We start from the raw sequence: 20,498 nt of genomic DNA, 5'->3' as shown, positions 1-20,498 counted from the left end.
AAGATGTTGGTTAATGGAGAAAAATAACCTTGGGAGAATCCAGACTCACTGTGGGGTGAATCCCAATATTAATTCCATATAGTGCAAGTCATGGTTAAAAATTATTAAACTAAGTAAGTGTTAAGGTTCAGTGTTTAAACAAAGATTTTTTATGAACTGTAAGATTAATGAACAATGTCTTTGTAGTCCATCCTGGATTAACTGCAGAAGTTCACATATATGCAATTGTCCTTGTTAGTTGGCTGATGAAGTGTTTTGTTGGCAATTAATTGATAGTCTATGTAGTCAGGTGTGTAGTCCTTCATTAGACTGAGGGGATGCAGGCAGAGATCAATTAAGTGCATCGCAGTTCAGACTGGCCGGTAATTTCAGTGAGGTCTATCCTAAGTCCTAAGTCTTATTGAGTTGGAGTTGGCATCAATTCATCCTCTGAAGTCCATCGTAATAGACTAAAGGGATGTTTGGAGGGCACCGGCTGCTATTAGTCATCATCTCACAGCGACACGTAGCAGTGGAGTCCAACACAAAGCAGGAATGGAGCTGGATCCAGCCGGTTCTGGGTGACCTCAGGATAGGAGTCCTGAGGTTGAGACAGGGAAACAAATAAAATAATATTAGCCATTAGATGCCATTCAATTGAAGGCAGAGATATAGATCATGATCACTGTTTCTAGCAGACCAAATTAGACCTAAAGCAACCTAATTGTGAGTTGAAGGATAAATTAGGTGTATGCCTGGCAAAATCGATGAGTCTTTAGTCCAGACTTAAACTGAGTGAGTGTGTCTGCATCCTGAACAGTGTTAGGGAGAATATTCCATAGTTTAGGTGCCAAATATGAAAAGGAACTATTAATGAGCCAGAATCCTAATGAACGTGATGGAATATAGCCTGGTGGAAGGTCACTTAAGTACTGTGGTGCTAGACCATTCAAAACTTTGTACATAGTTAACACAATTTTAAAATTATTAAGAAATTTAACAGGTAGCCAATGTAACGACGATAAAATGGGGCTAATATGATCATATTTCTTGGTTCTAGTCAACACTATGACTGCTGTATATTGAACCGATTGAAGTTTATTTATTGATCGTGCTGGACATCCTCCCAGTAATGCATTACAATAATCTAGTCTTGAGTTCATGAATGCATTAATTCGTTTTTCGGCATAAGCAACAGAGAGCATGTGTCGTAATTTAGCAATATTTCTTAGGTGGAAAAATTCTGTTCTACAAATATTGGTAATTTGATTTTCAATGGACAGATTGGTATCAAATATAACACCTAAGTTCTTTGTTGTTGAAGATGATGTAACAGTACATCCATCGAGAGTTAAATTATATTTAGAGGTTTTTGGTCCAATAATTAGGACCTCTGTTTTGTCAGAATTGAGTAGAAGGAAATATCTGGCCATCAAATCTTTTATTTCACTGATACATTTGACTAATTTGAAGAATTGTGAAATCTCATCAGGTTTTGAAGAAATATAAAGTTGGGTATCATCGGCTTAATAGTGGAAACTTATTCTACGATTCCTGATAATATCTCCCAGGGGAAGCATTTACAAGGAGAAAAGCAGAGGCCCTAAAACTGATCCCTGTGGCACTCCATACTTTACTTTTGTTTGGTTTGACAATTCCTCATTTACATAGACAGAGTGGTAGCGGTCTACTAAAAAGGACCTAAACCATGCTAATGCAACTCCACAAATGACAACATAATTCTCCAGCCTATTCAAGATAATGTTGTGATCTATCGTGTCGAATGCAAAGATCTAAAAGCACTAGAAGTGACATGCAGCCGTCATCAGATGATAAGAGCAAGTCATTTGTAACTCTGATAAGTGCAGTCTATGTACTGTGCTGAGGCCTAAATACTGACTGAAATTGTTCATATATACTATTTATATATATATATATACACACACTCACCTAAAGGATTATTAGGAACACCATACTAATACTGTGTTTGACCCCCTTTCGCCTTCAGAACTGCCTTAATTCTACTTGGTATTGATTCAACAAGGTGCTGAAATCTTTAGAAATGTTGGCCCATATTGATAGGATAGCATCTTGCAGTTGATGGAGATTTGTGGGATGCACATCCAGGGCACGAAGCTCCCGTTCCACCACATCCCAAAGATGCTCTATTGGGTTGAGATCTGGTGACTGTGGGGGCCATTTTAGTACAGTGAACTCATTGTCATGTTCAAGAAACCAATTTGAAATGATTCGAGCTTTGTGACATGGTGCATTATCCTGCTGGAAGTAGCCATCAGAGGATGGATCCATGTCCTCATTCTGTTTATGCCAAATTCTGACTCTACCATCTGAATGTCTCAACAGAAATCGAAACTCATCAGACCAGGCAACATTTTTCCAGTTTCAACTGTCCAATTTGGTGAGCTCTTGCAAATTGTAGCCTCTTTTTCCTAATTGTAGTGGAGATGAGTGGTACCCGGTGGGGTCTTCTGCTGTTGTAGCCCATCCGCCTCAAAGTTGTGCGTGTTGTGGCTTCACGAATGCTTTGCTGCATACCTCGGTTGTAACGAGTGGTTATTTCAGTCAAAGTTGCTCTTCTATCAGCTTGAATCAGTCGGCCCATTCTCCTCTGACCTCTAGCATCAACAAGGCATTTTAAGCCCACAGGACTGCCGCATACTGGATGTTTTTCCTTTTCACACCATTCTTTGTAAACCCTAAAAATGGTTGTGTGTGAAAATCCCAGTAACTGAGCAGATTGTAAAATACTCAGACCGGCCCGTCTGGCACCAACAACCATGCCACGCTCAAAATTGCTTAAATCACCTTTCTTTCCCATTCTGACATTCAGTTTGGAGTTCAGGAGATTGTCTTGACCAGGACCACACCCCTAAATGCATTGAAGCAACTGCCATGTGATTGGTTGATTAGATAATTGCATTAATGAGAAATTGAACAGGTGTTCCTAATAATTCTTTAGGTGAATGTATATATATATATAGAAATTAACATATATGGGAGGATACTACCTTTTCTAGTATTTTCAACATAAACGGGAGATTTGAAAACGGTCTATATTTAGCCAGTTCTCCAGGATCAAGTTGTGGCTTCTTAATAATGGTTTGATAACTGCCATTTTAAAGTTTCTTGGGACATGTCCAAAGGATAGCGAGGAGTTAATAATATTAAGAAGAGGTTCTTAGATTACAAGTAATACCTCTTTTAAGAGCTTGGTTGTTATCTAACATACATTTTGTGGCTTTTGATATTTCTATTAGTTTTGTTAGCTCTTCCTGACCTATGACAGCGAAGGATTGAAGTTGCACGTAAAATTACGAGACACTGTTTTCTGAGGTACTGGGACAGATGATTGCATAATTCCAATTTTTATTATTTCGGATTATTAAAATTTTATCAGTTGTGGCAGGATGAACGAAGGCACAGACAACTATTCTCAAATGCAAAGAAAACCCACAAAGGACGTGTTTTATTGTGACGACAAGGTAGAAAGAAGGACTTAATGGTGCATGGTGTCTTCGGTGCAGGGGCGGGGTGAGCATGCCAGGGTGTCTGTGTCTGTGAGTCCGGTGATCTGCATAGCTTCCGTGAAATGTGTGCAGTGATCGGTGCTCATTCGTTGCTGGAGTCTGGAATTTGAGAGAGAGAGAGAAGAGGATTAGACTCATGCCTTGGAGTTAATGCTCCCCGTCTTCCCCTTCCTACAGCATTTAAATTCCCTCCAGCTGATCATTTGCAGGTGACATTGATTAGCACCGGCATTCCAGAGATGATTGGGAAACGAGCTCCAATTCCAGGGCAACGCTGAAACACATGGGATACTCGCCACAATCCCCCCACACACACACAATTCGTCGGGTGGTGTTCTAAACCCCTAAGTGCCTGGCCATGGTATGTGAGTAGGCCAACTCGAGCACGGTCTCAGTCTTCATACGTGGCACCACCAAGAGGCGTTTCTCCTCCCCCCGCCTGTGAGCGACACAATAAAGCAGACCATTTTCCACAATGAAGTGAGGAGAGGGGTGGGGGAAGCCGTACCTTGCCGTTGACTACTCTGACCTGGGACTAGCAGTTTCTTAGGCGGTCAACCTCCCGTAGTTCCTTGCCGAACCGCCCCTCCATTATCTATTGGAAGAGGTCAGAATATACATTAGGAGCAATCACTCTCAACTCACCATCCCGCTCACTGTCAGTGGCCAGCAACACCGGGCGTCTCAGTGGTCTTGGGCGGTGTTCCCTGTGACGTTGCCCCCGGCGGCTGACAGGTTGGACAGCTTGGGCCAACAGCTGCTCGAACCCTGGCCAGTCTTGTCCTAAGATAAGGTGGCCGGCTTCCTGGCTCAGCCTTGATGGTAACTGACCATGTTGGGACGTAGCATGTATTGCTGTGCACAAAGTGCCGTCCACTCGCTCCTATCCCACCCCTCTCTTTCACCTATCACCTCGAATGTATGCAGATATGCCTCCACATCATCATGCTCCTTTAACTTGGTGATCAGCTGACTAACTCGGGGATGGGGTTCGGGGATCGATACGTGAGCAGTGGCTTCCAATCGCAGCTGTATGAGCTCCTGTTCCACCCGCTCTTGACGGGATGAAAGTTGCTCTGTAATTTGTTGCTGGCGGAGGGAGATGTTCGTGAGCTGATGCATGAGCTCTTCCATTCTAAGAGAGCTGCACCTGTGGAGAAATCAGATGGAGAATTGGGGTAAGTTTCATTGTCTGACCTCATTTTCTTTATTTCAGCCAGCTTTCTCCACCAGTGTGGCAGGATGAAAAAGGCACAGACAGCTATTCTCACTGTGCAAAGACAACCCACAAAGGGCGTGATTTATTGTGACGACAAGTAGAATGAAGAACTTAATGGTGCGTGGTGTCTTCGGTGCAGGGGTGGGGTGTCTGTGTCTGTGAGTCCGGTGATCTGCGTAGCTTCCGTGAAACACGGAACCTAGTTCTTCTAGGCCTTGGGGTTTACTGAGTGTATGAGATAGATCTGGAAGTTATTAGTGAAGCTATCTTTAGTGGTCGAAAGAATAGTTCTACATGAAACAATAGCGTGGTGTGGATTGATTAACATTAGCTGATCGCAGCATACAAGACGAGGTAATGTCATTGCTCTGCAGCAGAATTTCTATATTATCAACATCAAATCCATATGACAGAATTAAATCTAGCATATGATTATGGCAATGAGTTGTCCTTGTCACATTTTGTCTGACACCAAGAGAGTTGAGAATATAGACAAATGCTAATCACAATGCATCATTTTCATTATCTATGTGAATGTTGAAGTCACCAACAATTAAAGCTCTATCTACAGAAACTTCAAGATCTGATAAAAAAATGGCTAATTCACCAAGGAAATCAGAATGAGGCCCGGGTGATCTATATACTAAAGCAAGGGTAAAGACAATAGTGTTTTTTTTATATATCTGATGGTATCACATTAAGAATTATTAGTTCAAAAGACTTACATTTATATCCTGTCCTCTGAGTAACACCAAAAATGTCACTGTAAATTGTAGCAACACCTCTTCCTCGACCCTTCAGATCAGGCTCATAATTATAACAATAACCTGGGGGAGTAGATTCATTTAAACTAATATATTCATCTGGTTTAAGCCAGGATTCAGTCAAACAGAGCACACCCAAACTATGATCTGTAATAATTTCATTTACATTTAGTGCTTTTGTAGAAAGAGATCTAATGTTTAGTAGACCTATCTTTTTTATGTTTATCTTAAAATTTTTGCTTTGTTAAAGTTTGACATTAATTAAATTTGTTCTAACTGATTTAGTGACGGGTCTGTGTTTGTTAGGAACAGACTCTAACTCATATCTAGGTGATACAATCTATGTGACCTGTGTGATGTCTCAAGGCACCTAGCAGACGTTCAGATTAACCAGTTTGTCCGCTTCCTGACCTGGGCCCCAGTTAGTCAAATACTATCATTATTATGAACTACGAGCCAAATTACAAGAGAGGAGAGAGGCACCTTCCCTGAAGGGATGGAGTCTGTCTCTCTTTAGCAGGTCAGGTCTACCCCAAAAACTCTTCCAATTGTCTATAAATCCTATTCTATTCTCCAGACACCACTCAGACATCCAGCCATTCAGTGAAACTAAACTACTATAAACCTAGTCACCACGATGAATAGGGAGGGTGCAAGAGCATATTACAGTGTCTGACATAGTTTTTTGCAAATTCACACACCTCTTTAACATAACTCTTTAACAGCGAAGCCGGACATCATTAGTGCCGACATGAATAACAATTTTAGAAAACCTACGTTTAGCATTAGCCAGCACTTGTAAATTTGATCTGATGTCAGATGCTCTGGTACCCAAAATGCAGTTTACAATAGTGGCTGGAGTCTCCATTTCCACATTCCTTACAATAGAATTACCAATAACAAGGGCTCTTTCAACATGATTCTCAGTGGGTGCATCACTGAGTGGGGAGAATCGATTGGAAACTCTAACAGGAACGGGAGAGTGGTGTTGCTTTGCTAAGCAAGTATGCCGCCAAGACGTCACCCAAACACCCTGCTGTGGCGGCTCTATAGCCGGAACCAAAGTGTGTTTGTTGCTCTCTGTACTGCCCCCATCCAAAACAGTATCTACTGGCTTCTCTTTCTTACTGACTTTCACTAGCGTTCAGATGCGTGTCTCTAACTCATTAACCTTCTCCATCAGCCTGATTAATTCCTTACATTTATCACATGTGAATCCCTCACTGCTGATGGAAGAGGCTATTGTAAACATGTAACATGCAATGCAGGAAGAAATAGCATGAGCAGATGCCATGACTTACCGAAGTTGTTTTTTGTTGTTGGTTGTTCCTGAGCAGTGAGGTTTTGAGATCGATATGAATCCTTCACCCAATTGTTTGTAGTTATGGTTGTTCTTGATAAGCGGTGCTTTGAGGTCGATGCAATAATCCATGCAACACAAAGGAGAAAAACGGGTGCACTGTAAAATGCACACAGTTGAATCATGATAAAAATAGAAAGCGGATGCACATGGAAAATGCATGCAGTTGAATAGCGATAAAAATAGAAAGCAGATGTATGTGGAAAATGCACGCAGTTGAATCGCGATAAGAGAATAATGCAGGCAAAAGCCAGAAGCACACTGAAAAATGGCAGATGTTAAGGATTAAAGGTTGCTACAAACACAGACACAGACAGCTTGTTAATCGATGTTTATGCTTCTGTTCATCAATCCACGTTATTTAAACTTCATTTAAAAAAAAAATTGCATTTAGTAACAGAATTCCTGGTGAAGAACTACACTACTGAGAGCTCTGCAACGACTACCAACACTCTCTCAAATTGTGTATTTGTAATTAAATGAATTGTCCCTCATAAAAACCCTCGTGCCATCCTAGTTGTGTATGACTTTCTTTCTTTTGCAGAACACAAATGAAGATTTTTGGAAGAATATTTCGGTTCAGTAGGTCCATATAATGCAAATGAATGGTGACCAAAACTCTGGGTGAGCTATACCTTTATGCTGGTTTCAGCTTTATTTCCCGCCATTTAGATCAGCTGGAACCAACTAGACACAGTAAATGACAAGCTTCCCCCTGAAGCTGTTTAGATTTACCAGTAGGTTGTGGATAGTTTCTTTGATTATACTAGGAGCACAACAAGATGGGAGCAATCAAGTTTTGTTGTGTTACTTCGTGTCACTCTCTTTAAATGAGGGTTAAGAATTCAGTTTATCTTCACTGGCATGTCCAAAATTCATTGCAAGCATTGTGTGCTTTAATGTGTGTGTGTGTGTGTGTGTGTGTGTGTGTGTGTGTGTGTGTGTGTGAGCGTGTATTTATCACTTTGTGGGGACCAAATGTCCCCATAAGGATAGTAAAACCCGAAATTTTTGACCTTGTGGGGACATTTTGTCAGTCCCCATGAGGAAAACAGCTTATAAATCATACTAAATTATGTTTTTTGAAAATGTAAAAATGCAGAAAGTTTTCTGTGATGGTTAGGTTTAGGGATAGGGTTAGGGTCATGGGATAGAATATATAGTTTGTACAGTATAAAACCCATTATGTCTATGGAAAGTCCCCATAAAACATGGAAACACAACTGTGTGTGTGTGTGTGTGTGTGTGTGTGTACATAATAGTGGGTGTCTCTCTCTTACAATTAGAGTCTGTGTGTGTGGGCTTCATCACTGGTGTAGCATGGCAGGAGAGGTCAGTCTTTTTCACCCTTCAAATCAAACACTCATTAATATGCAATATGGTAAGAGCTATAAGAGCTTGCTCTCTTCAACCAATGATGTGATGATATCAGCTTTGTCCACCCACCTACCAGGACAGAGTTTTATAGTGGGATTTATGCTACATTAAAAGGACATGGGGGAAATTAATCACCTTTAAATTGAGTTCTCCCAAAAACAAATATTATGTGCTAATTTACGCACCCTCAATTCATTTTAATCCAACTGGACTTACTTTCTTCCATGGAACACAAAGGGAGATGTTTAGCAGAATGTCTAAGCTGCTGTTTTCCATACAATTAAATAGTTAATCAATATACTGCATAAACCTATTGAAAATTTCGGAGGGAACCCATGCAACTAGCCTTCTGGAGTGGTCTACAAATGGACGTCATGACTGTACAGCTCTTTATGCAAAGTTTTATTTGTGACATGGTTGAATGAATATTTAATGACTAAGTCATTGACTTAAGAATGTAAATGCCTCACCCTTTAATTCTGTACTTTTTATGCAGTGAACTTTATTTGAACCTCACTGACATTTTTGGAACATCACTGATTTTATGGGAAATTTGGTTTGGAAATATAGGGCCCTATATTAAATTTTTTCCCAAGTTCCGTTTTAATTTAATTTAATTTTATTTAATTTAGTTTAATCTCAACATTCCATGTTTTAGCTTTAGTTACATTTTAAAATGGTGTCTTATCAATTAATTAGAAAAAACAGTAATCAAATTAAAATATACACATTTTATTTCTACAACACATTTAAGTTACAGTATTTTTGGTCACATAAAGTTCTACACCAAAGAGCTTTATAATATAAATGAAAACTTGATTGATGAAAAATATTAGTAATTACTGTGATTAATTATTATTATAATTATTGTTGTTGTTGTTGTTGTAATTGTATTAAATATTAATAAAGAATATTATTTAATACTATTTAATGTAAAAACAATTTTTTTTAAATTATTGTCATTAGTAGAGGTAGCTACTACATTGATTACAAAATTTTTCTATACAGAAGTAATATCATTCTGTCGTAATTAATTTCACGCATCCGGTTGAATCGAGATTTTATTTTGTGTAAATCCTGTGTGTATTTAATGGTAGCTTTTATTAAGCACATCACATACTGACATTATATTTATTTAATTAAATAGGATTCTGTTGTGGTCAGGGCCCTAGAAATGTTTTGTTGGCACATTAAAGAACACAATGTAACTTGCTGTCTCTAAACTTAACTGAAATAATTTTGCATTAAAAACTAATGTCACAAAATAATTGAAAAATAATGCTGGTCCACTGTTTTTCAAATGGAACAGATCTACTTGAGATTATTTTAGTTAAACACCCCATGAAATGGCTTAACAAGAAATTTGTGAATTCCTAGTTGACGTATTTCCCATTGAATCAAGATCTAGGTGACATGTCAAAAGTGTAATAAATTTAGTTTGCAGCCAACAGACATATATTTATGTTACAGCCGTGAATCATGATTTGATAGTTGGTTGCAGGCGGTATTGGGGAGGGGCATTCTTATTTAGGAGAGAATTTGACTGGACAAAAATCTGTGTAGTGCAAAATGAGTCATTAATAGTTTGATCAATTTTCATGAAATAATTATCTTTTTTTAATCAACTTTTAAGAGCTTCAAAGATAATAAACATGGACTAAAAACCACAAACCCATAACATTTTAATCTTTAAGGAACAAAGCATGCTTAAACCTTTTTCAGATTTACTGTATACATTACATGTTATCTTAAACATACACAATAGGATTAATATGATTATGTTATTTTGTTCTGACATAGCAAATGTTGGCTGAGTGTTTGTAATTTGTTTCTGTGGACTTATGATACAATATGTAATAATTTTTAGCATTAGAAATCTGTACTACTGTAAATGTGCAGATAAGTGTTGCATATTATTATATTTATGTTCAAATATGAATGTGAAAATTGTATGCAGTAAATTATGGCACTTATGTGTAAAAAAACAAGATGCTCGGGCACTTTTAGCCATATCTGAATTTCCCCGAAATCATAACGGTTTCTGCAGAAATGGTGCCGCAGGGGAAAAGCTTCCACTTCAGCAATAAATGGCTAATCATTTCATTGTTCCAACATATAATTTCTAGCGTCACTGCTTGGTTAAAATTTTTATCTATGTATTCTGAAATGCACTATTGAATACAAAAAAAGTATTTATTAACCAAGAAATAGAGAGGTGTGTGTGTATTGCATTAAATAACCAAATTACTTGTTTTGTGTTTTATGTAGAGAGAGGCTGGATTATTTTCAGTATCTCGTCCTCAGCACACATTATAGTTACAGTTGCAGAAAACAGATTCACTCCCTCAAGGCAACAGATAGGCAGATAAAACTCTAATCCTGTCTCTCCCTATCTCTCGATCTCTGGAGCTCGAGCAACTTTCTTGGTGGCACCGTTTTGTTCAGTTGCATGTTTGCTTTTCCACTGAAACCTGTGTCAGCAATCATAACAGTTTCTGTACAACTATTTTACAACTAGCTGTGGATTGGTAAGAGAGATTATTCATGCACAAAGTGTGCTAATGCATGTTTAGTTACATAATTTTGTCTTCTTGCAAAGATCACTTAAATTAAAAGAATTGTTCACCAAAAAGGTATGTACCCTCATGTCATCATTCCAATCCCCTATCAAAGGAGTCAAATGAATGACTTACAAGAGTGATTTGTTTATGAATCAAACCTTGCTACTCACAGACTCGAATTAATGCATTAAGAAGAGCTAGGGTCGGATGTCAAGATTTTCAGTGAAAACCAACTTAAACTTTGGTTTGATTCTTGCACAATGGTAGCGTATTGGATTATAGTGCATGAGTCACACGGATCATTTTTATGATACTTTTCTTCAAAAAATCACCTTTTGTGTTCCTTGAACTGCATGTTTGGAACAACACAAATAAATAATGAGAGAATTACATTTTTGTGTGAACCATTCCTTTAATGCTCTTGTTTTGACTAGTTACCCTATAATGTGAAACAGCCAACTGATCTGATATGAAGTTTTTTTTAAGTGTGAAGTGTATTTTTAAAAAAGGTTCAGGTGTCATTCATTTATCCTTTAATCTTTTAAAAAATATATGGTGGTTACCTCTTTGATATTTTCGTTATTATTGATCAGAGGCATTAATTGACACTGTTTATGCCTATTAGCCTTCAAGTCTTTTTATATGCAGCTCATTTACAAAACATGGGTATTTTGTTTAATCTGTTATGACTGCGCTGTCCCCTGGCTTGTCCCCCACAGTGAGAACAAGGACAGAGAGAGACATAAATAGAAAACAAGACAGAGAGAGCAGTGGGTGGTTTGGGTGCAGTCTGTCGGGACAGGGCGTGGGCTGTGTATTAAATGGTTCGTCTGTGTGGTGATCATTTAGATGCAGTGGCTCATCGGGGGGACGTGCCCTGCCATTCATCTTCATTTTAATTGGGAACATTTTGTGTTTGCTGTTTCTCAGCATTAATAAACCAAAAGCCCTGAGCAGTTTTGGTTCAGTCTAATTAATGGCCGCAAACCAGATGCGTTTGTGTGTGTTGGAGGGAAAGAAAAAGATGGACTTAAAGACTGGTTGGGCCATAAATAAAGACCAATTCTTAAAAACAAAGACAGATTCATTTTTACACTTTCTCAAGAAAGCCTGGCCTATAATAACATGTATGATATACAATATTAATATAGTTACAGTACATGATGTTTATGAAGCCATTAAAATAATCATTATTAATGTACATTACATTTTAATGTGGGGAGAGACAACATTTAACTAAACTCATGCTTCTTAAATATAACTTTGGTTGAAGTTCACTTAATATTACATTTTCAACCTGGCCTCATAGAATAATGTTACAATACATACATTTTAACAAAATGTGGCATGGTAATAGGGAGGTTGGTTATTGTTTAAAACGTGATAGAGCAATAACCTTAAATATCTGTTTGGAAGAACATTTAAAGGAACAGTTCACCACAAAATTTTAATCCTCTCATTATTTACTCACCCTCCAGGCATCCCAGATATGTATGACTTTCTTTCTTCTGCAGAACACAAATTAAGATTTTTAGAAGAATATTTCAGCTCTGTAGGTCCTCACAATGCAAGTGAATGGTTGCCAAAATGTTCTCACCCACACCTATCATATCTCTTCAAAAGACATAGATTTAACCACCAGATTTGTCCGGAGTACTTTTATGGTCCCTTATGTGGATTTTGGAGCTTCAAATTTTTTGCACCCATTCACTTGCATTGTATGGACCAAAAGAGCTGAAATATTCTTCAAAAAAATCTTTATTTGTGTTCAGCAGAGGAAAGAAAGCCATACATACTGGGGATGGCATGAGGGTGAGTAAATGATGAGAATTTACATTATTCACCTTTTTAACTCCCTTTTAGAGCCACACCGTGGACATTTCACTTTTGAACTGCCGTAATTACGTGTGGTGAAACATGTAATATAATTTAGCAGAAATGTTGCCTCATTCACGTTTGCTTTAGTAAACACCACTTATAAGAGAAGAAAAGAAAAGAAAACTGGACGATGGAAAGCATTTTCATTTTATGAGGCTGGTCATCGGGTATTTACTCAGAACACTGACTCTGACAGATATCCTCTCCCTATGTCACGAAATGCAGACAACGAAGGCAGACGAAGGTTGAGGATCCAAATGCAGTACTTTTATTATTATTACAAACACAAAGGAAAACCCACAATGGGGAAATTAACTTGAACAGAGAACTTCGGGCAGGGAAACACACACCAGGCTAACAACATTCATGAACATACAAACAACGACTGACAGAGACTGAACAAACAGACAGGGTTTAAATACAAGAATGTGGGACAAAGGGGCAAATGAACAAACAGGACTCAAACAAGATAACAAGGTGATCGACAGAAACCAAAGGCAAACAAATGAGGGCAGGTGCAAACAATGGATGAAAGCTAACAAGGAGACAGTGGAGCTACAAAAGGGCCAAAAGTGAAAACTAAGGAGTACAAAAGTGACAAAAATGGTAAACAAAAGGGCAACAGTGGAACAAGACAGGCTATACATAACACCGTACAGTCTCCCGGGCAGTGCTACCAATCCAATTATTGATATTTTACATTCAGGAAGGTGTTCGGAACATTCCCTAATTCTGTCTCATGGCCTTGCTCACCCCCTCCCTGTGACTGAGCCGAGCTGGAAAGTCTTTTTCCACATGTCAAAACAGGATCTGTTCGATAAATACACAGAGGAACCAGTTTGTGTGTGTGTTGTATCTAATCTAAAAGTATATCTGAGTCTCTGTCTCCCCCTCTAAATCTAAATTTAAACCCTCCTTCCTGTAGGTATGTGTGTGTGTGTGGGTGAGGCTGGATGGATTTGGCAGCATCTTATCAGCAAATGCAGTTTGTGCCGCAGTGACACAGAGGCCTTCCATGCAGCTAATGCCATCAGAATCCCTCCAAAGTCTGAGTTCAAAGCAACCTGAACTCCAGGAGACCAAACCTATTGGTTTGCCACAGTATTCTATATGGGGACGTGATTTTCAGCAAGCTATCAAACGGAGTTCTAATGTTTCATTTGGTTTAATAAATAGTGAAAGCTTTGTTTAAAAATGCTTCAGTGTAACCCACGTCTCACAATCCTGGCATAATGATCAAGATCGAAAAACAAGTACAAGAATAAGTCTTTCTAAATGTCACACAATAACCGGCTGGCATTCTTAAATAGGCACCAAAGTAACTGGGCCTAATAAAACCTGATTCAAATATATTTTCGAAATTACTTCTTGCAGAAATATCTTTGGCCTGGGATTAATGTCTTTGTGATGAATTCTTCTTATTTTTTGTAACATCTGATATAGTTATTATACATAATGTATAATATTATACATAATATTCTATTATAGTCAGAGTTATACATTTTATGGCATAAAATATTAGTTGATGATGATTTAATAGTTAAGGTATAAAATAATAAATTTTTAATCGTGATAATTTGTATTAATTTAAGAAAATTAACATATTTGACATAAACAGATGAAAGTTGATATTTAAAATTGTTGGTTAAAATAGGCCCTTCAAAAGAAAAAGAAAAAACAACAACCTGAAATTCAAATCCGGGAGCCAATAATGCCCATTTTAAAAGTTAATCTTTGACACTGGTGCCCATATGTTTGACAACACTTCCAGCTTTGGCCACTGGGGGCAGTAGTTTGAATTTCGATAAACACAGACCAATTTTAGCAGCAAAACGTTTGACCTACTGTTGTTAAATTTACAGTTAGATTGTGAAATTTTAAGTGTTCTAAAGCTAAATTATAACTTTGTGTGAGGAAAACACAGAAATGTAAGTCGTAGTTCACTGAAAATTTTATTGTCCACAGGAGCTCTCAAATCTCATTCATGCTTGTGTTCAGTTCACATTCAAATGTGTTACATCGTGTTAAGACACGAGATATGTGAGTAAAACATCTTGGTTACTGTCGTAATCTCCGTTCCCTGATGGAGGGAACAAGGCATTGTGTCAATGAAAAGGCCAATGAGAATTGTCGAATGGAATTTGCACGCCACTCCCCGGACATATGGGTATAAAAGGAGCTGGCTCGCAACCACTCATTCAGGTTTTGTGCTAAGGAGCCAAGACAGGGTCCCGGATATTTCAGCGGGTAGTACAGCATTGTGGCAAGGGGACACAATGTCTTATTCCCTCTGTCAGGGAACAGAAGTTACGACAGTAAACGAGACTTTCCCTATCTGTCACTCACTCAACATTGAGTCGATGTAGTGTCATTAGGGGTCCCTATACAAAATGCCACAACAGCTGAACTATGTTAAGTGAACTGCCAATGCAGGTGCAAGCAGGCTACTGCGTGCGTAATAGCAGATGCACTCGGACTGCACGTAACCTCCCCCAACACCCCAAAAAACACTGTATAGTCCCTCACATCACAGGGGGTTACCGGGGTAACCGACACCTGTGGAGCAACTACCCCAGTACAGGGCATGCTAGCACACGTACAGGGTCAGACTACAAATTCCTCCGGTGAATTCGTGAGCCAGAGGGCTAGGGAGGAAGGACATCCAGGGTTCACGGTTTGTGAACTTGCATGGGGGAAAGGAGCGAACAACATTGCATCATGGAGGGGAAAGGTGCTATACGCAAGCAATACACTAAGCCAGCTGCCCGTATTCCTTACCTGTTCATACTGAAAAAAACAGCTCAACCTGGAGATTGTAAAATCTTGCAATGGTATTGGGTGTTGCCCAGCCACTGCCTTGCAGATGTCTGCTAGAGAGGTGCCGTTGGCCAGTGCCAACCAGCATCAACCGGGCCAGCCTTGTATCCATAGGTAGAAGGTCCGGTAAAGGGGACAACTGAAGTGGCTTTTCCCCGGGAAGAAAGTTGTGACCGCAACGTTGCCATGGTCATGTTCTCGCAACGAGAACATGAACCATACACGAACGCTTCCTCAACGTGATAAGGGCCCAGACACTTGAGGCAGCGACCGTGGCCGCCAGAGGTGGAGAGATAGTGACAGCACCCAGAAACTACACTTCGAAAGGACATCTTTAAAAAAACGTTCACGTCAATGCGTTTGCTCAATTAGAGAAAATATACTCTTTTGCAGGAATATATACTCTCTTAGGCTGTCGAAGAGTCCAGGGGTGTAATCTGCAGCACCTGCTGAAATGCGTCATATATCCAACAGCAATTAGCTTCTTAGAGGTGAATGGACCGGCAGAGGAATTCAGCTCGCTGAACACAACCACTCAGCTCCGAAGAAAAAATCTGAATGAATGAGGGGTTGAAAGCCAGCTCCTTTTATACCCATTTGTTCGAGGGAGTGGCATCCAAATTCCACTTTCCAATTCTCATTGTCCTTTTCTCAAAGATCTGAGGTGTTTGGGGCTCACAAGAGCGACCCCTGGTGTCACTACATCGACACAACATCAAGTGAGTGACAGATAGGGAACAATTGTTGGCATTGCATGCACAAATAAGATTTAAGAGTTACAGAGCAGGGTAAAATTTTCAGTAAATAATGACTTCAATATTTGGTTTGCGAGACTTGGAATATCTCACTCAAGCCATTTAATTTGGACAATATTTACAGTACTTTTTATTCTTTGTAGCTTGACGGTACTATATAAATACCATCCAATTTCATTCTCATCTCGAATGTAATTTTCTTTTCCACAATAGAAAGAAAGTCATAAAGTTTTGGAACAACATGAGGGTGGGGCGAGGCCAGAAGGGTGGCACGGGGTGGCAGTTGCCCCATAAAAATGAGCTTTGCCACCCCAGCTCTAACCCTGCTTGCGCATAGAAGATGCTGTGCAACAGCTTAATCCATCCGTGTCACGCATTGCCCACCCCTTTGCCACCCTTGGCAAAAATTCCTGGACATGCCCCTGCATGAGGTTGAGTAAATGATGAGAGCATTTTCATTATTGGGTGTATCCCTTTATGGTATTAGAGGAACTAATATCCTCCCTGTTGAATTGTGACTATTATCACATCAACACTGATTAAACGAAATGGAGAAGAGGCACCAGAGTTTGCCACCAGAGTGGCAAGCACGTCTACTCTCTGACAAGGGCAGAGAGACTCGCTGCCACTTGGCAGGAATCTGACAAACGTACAAGGTGCCCAGCGGGAAAATGTCAGCTCGACTAACTCAGAATGACAGTCACCAAGTCCGCCAGATCACACATCAAGACGCATTACAGCATGTGTTTCTGGTATGCTGTCTATTAGTGTGTCTGGGTTGGTAATCTGGTATCATGACTATGTGAAAATGTATGAACTAAATTGAAACCAATTGATCTGTCTATACACTTAATTGTTAGAGCTCTTTACAATACCTAAAAATAAATTAGTGCAAAATAGCCTGTTCTTAAATAAATAAAATAGATTATGGCTGATCTGACTTGTGTACATAATGGTGTTAGCGCAGTAATTTGCAGAAGAAATTCCTCATGACAACTTGAACAATAGCAGATGCTCCTGTGAATGAGTGGGTGAAGGCCAGAGATGTCATGTGAAGTCATAATCTTTAGGTAATCATTACGTAACTTTACACTCAGACCAAGAATCAAACAGAGATGACGTCTTCAAATGCATTTTTAAGTCAGTTAAACATCAGTAATCAAGAATGTGACTTTTGAATAGACAAACAAATATAGACCTATTATACAGATAGACAGACAGATAGACAAACTCTTATTTACTGACACTTTGTTATGTATGCAAAGCCTGTTCTGTTGGTGCACTGAAAGTTACAATTTTGAGATTGAAAGATACGGTGAAAGAAATCAGTGTCTGCTCATAACTGCCATCTGAGCTCTCAGCATGAATGTCATTCCTCTCCTGACGCTGGTTTCTTTCATCTGCACTCTTCTCTCCCTCACCTAGTTTCTTCTTTAATTGGGTCTGGGGATTTAAGATCTTTTTATAGATGTGGGCTTCAGCAGCTTGTCCACAGTGATTGTCAACAGGCCATAGAATCGGCCCCAACTGAGGTTTTAATGTGGGTTTGGCCATGTGAGTTAATCAGTGTATGGGATGACTCATTTAAAAAATGTCACTCTGAGCAATTCAGATTGGTAGCTTTTCCTTTGAGGCCTCAATGTTATCGCAGCCGAAAAGGAGTTGGAACTGAGTAGACCAGACCAATTACGCATGTTTTTCTCAAATGATTTGAGGATCAAATTCGCCATTTGCGATTAGCCATGCAAAAGTTGTTGAAGTTTGGAAGACGGAATCTGCAAACTTTTAACATTTTCTGCACTGATTGCTGCAGAATTCTGAAGGATGGATTTAAATATATAAAAAATATGTAATATTATAAGCATCAATTTATGTGATATACAGCCCAATTTTGGTAAACTGAAATGGATTCCAAATTTCATAATGATGATTGGCTGCTGCCGGTCATTTTGGTTAAATTGTCCAATCAACATTTTAATGATATGTTGGCACAAGATCCAAAGAGGATGCATCTCAAATTCCAACTCGCTCGATCCAACTGTTGCAATGTTATAACTGTTTTTTTGTTGTAGAAACCCCTCTGGATAGAATTCGATGAAATTTGGCATGCCTCCTCAAAATCTCTTTGTATTGAAATTTCCTAAGTTTCGTTAAGTTCTTACTTTGCATTTAGAAGATATAGGTTGATAAAGGAAAGGTTTTGTAAATTTTTCGTCATGAGGATATCTAGATGATGCATGCAAAACTTCATGCAAAGCAGAAAGATAGGAGGATATCCAATATAGTAAAAAATTTAAATGGCCAAAACATTTATAGACAGAATTACATCAGAGAAATATGTTTCAGATATACGTTTGGCTTGACTTATCTTGGAATATTTTTTTATTCTAGCCGATACGGTTATGAAGATATTAGCGAAAATTTCAAAGTGCTTATTATAGGGTCGGTGGGATTTGTTTCTTGGACTAATAAGCCAATATATATAGAAAAACAAATATGCAATCACCTTTGTGAAGGGAGACTTTGTTTGAATTCCGCAGAATTTCTTCACGATATTTCAGGCAGGCCTAATTATTACAACCAAAACAAAAAATATTCTAAATTGTTTTACATTTTCTGAAGAAAGGTATCACTATGTGGTTTTCTGGGTGGAGCTCACATTTTAAGGAGGGCCCTGTTGATGCGCTCGCACCTGTCAATGGAGCTTGCATTTCACGGGAAGCCCAGTTGATGCGTGCAAATGCCGCACGGATAGCAGAACACAATTTGGCTTCAAAGACGTGTGGCACACCCTTGTCCCACATGAAAAGCATATTTAGTACTCATAAAGTGAAATTAATGTAATATGGTTGCTCCATTGCCTGATGGAAATACGTATGGATGAGGCTGACATGAGTGTATTAAAATAAAGATACACCTTAAAACAATGTCTATATCGATATTTATGCATTGTATCGATAACAGTGGATCGTTGGTAATTGGATCAATGCATCGATCCAGATCGATACCGACACCCCTAACCGATAGTGTCATAAAATTGCATTATTAGCATGCTCTGTGGGACTCGGATCCCAGTCCTTTGCATCTTAATGTAAGCGCTATATCAGTTGAGCTATCGTGCAATTTGATCACAGTCAAACAAGCTCATAAGTAGTCATGCCAATGCTAAAATTCATTGCCTTATAAGTCGTGCACTATAGCAAAAGTGTTAGATGTCCTATGACAGCATTGTGTGAGGAACAGAATGAAAAGTTTGTGTTTGTGAACAGAGAATCTGTCTTTTGCTTCTTATTTGTGTCATTGTTGTTTTAGTGCCTCTAGTAGTCATTCACTGCTGCGATATGTACAACGAGCCACCTAAAATCCTTCAAAAAATGTTGGTATGGTAACATAATTCGGTAACATTTTAGAATACTGTATCTTACTTAATGCATAACTAATAAGGAATTACTGCAGAACTAATAGGTAATTCTTCATTAACACTCAAGTCACATAATCAGTATGTAATATCATTTTATAATTGTGTTAAGTAACAATTAACTAATCAATAACTATTGAATTCAGTCATGCCTCCTGATGAACTACTTTTAATTATCTACTAATTCAGCTTCAGGAGAAATAACTATTGAGGAACTACTAATGAACTGTCGATTAATTACAATTACAATAATATCATAACAATTAGCCATTACAATATTCAGGTTGTGGCCCTTTCTTCTTCCTTATATCTAATGTTGTTCTTACTATGGAAATGCAATACACATTTCGTGGAATTACTACAGTCCCAAAATGAGTCATTAGAGCGAATTTAGTAGTTTTGTCCTGTATGTTCTAATGCTAAAGTATTCAGTATTTTGAATATGGAGTTGTGGCATAGTGGACTAAAGCACATAACTGGTAATCAGAAGGTTGCTGGTTCGATCCCCACAGCCACCATCATTGTGTCCTTGAGCAAGACACTTAACTCCAGGTTGCTCCAGGGGGATTGTCCCTGTAATAATTGCACTGTAAGTCGATTTGGATAAAAGCGTCTGCCAAATGCATAAATGTAAATGTAAAGTGAAAATGCAGGGAACCCATGATTATTTAATACAGAATTACCAGATAATCATTCATTAATGGGGTTCCCTGTATTTTCACTTTAGAATACTGTTCCAGGTTGTAAGTAATTCCCTCATAATTATGTGGTAATTCTTTATTAATTACTCATAGGTTCCCTGTAATTTCCCTTCCCCTCAGT

This window comes from Xyrauchen texanus, chromosome 48, assembly GCF_025860055.1.
Source record: "Xyrauchen texanus isolate HMW12.3.18 chromosome 48, RBS_HiC_50CHRs, whole genome shotgun sequence".
Classification (NCBI taxonomy): domain Eukaryota; kingdom Metazoa; phylum Chordata; class Actinopteri; order Cypriniformes; family Catostomidae; genus Xyrauchen; species Xyrauchen texanus.
Note: the sequence above shows the minus strand (reverse complement) of the source record.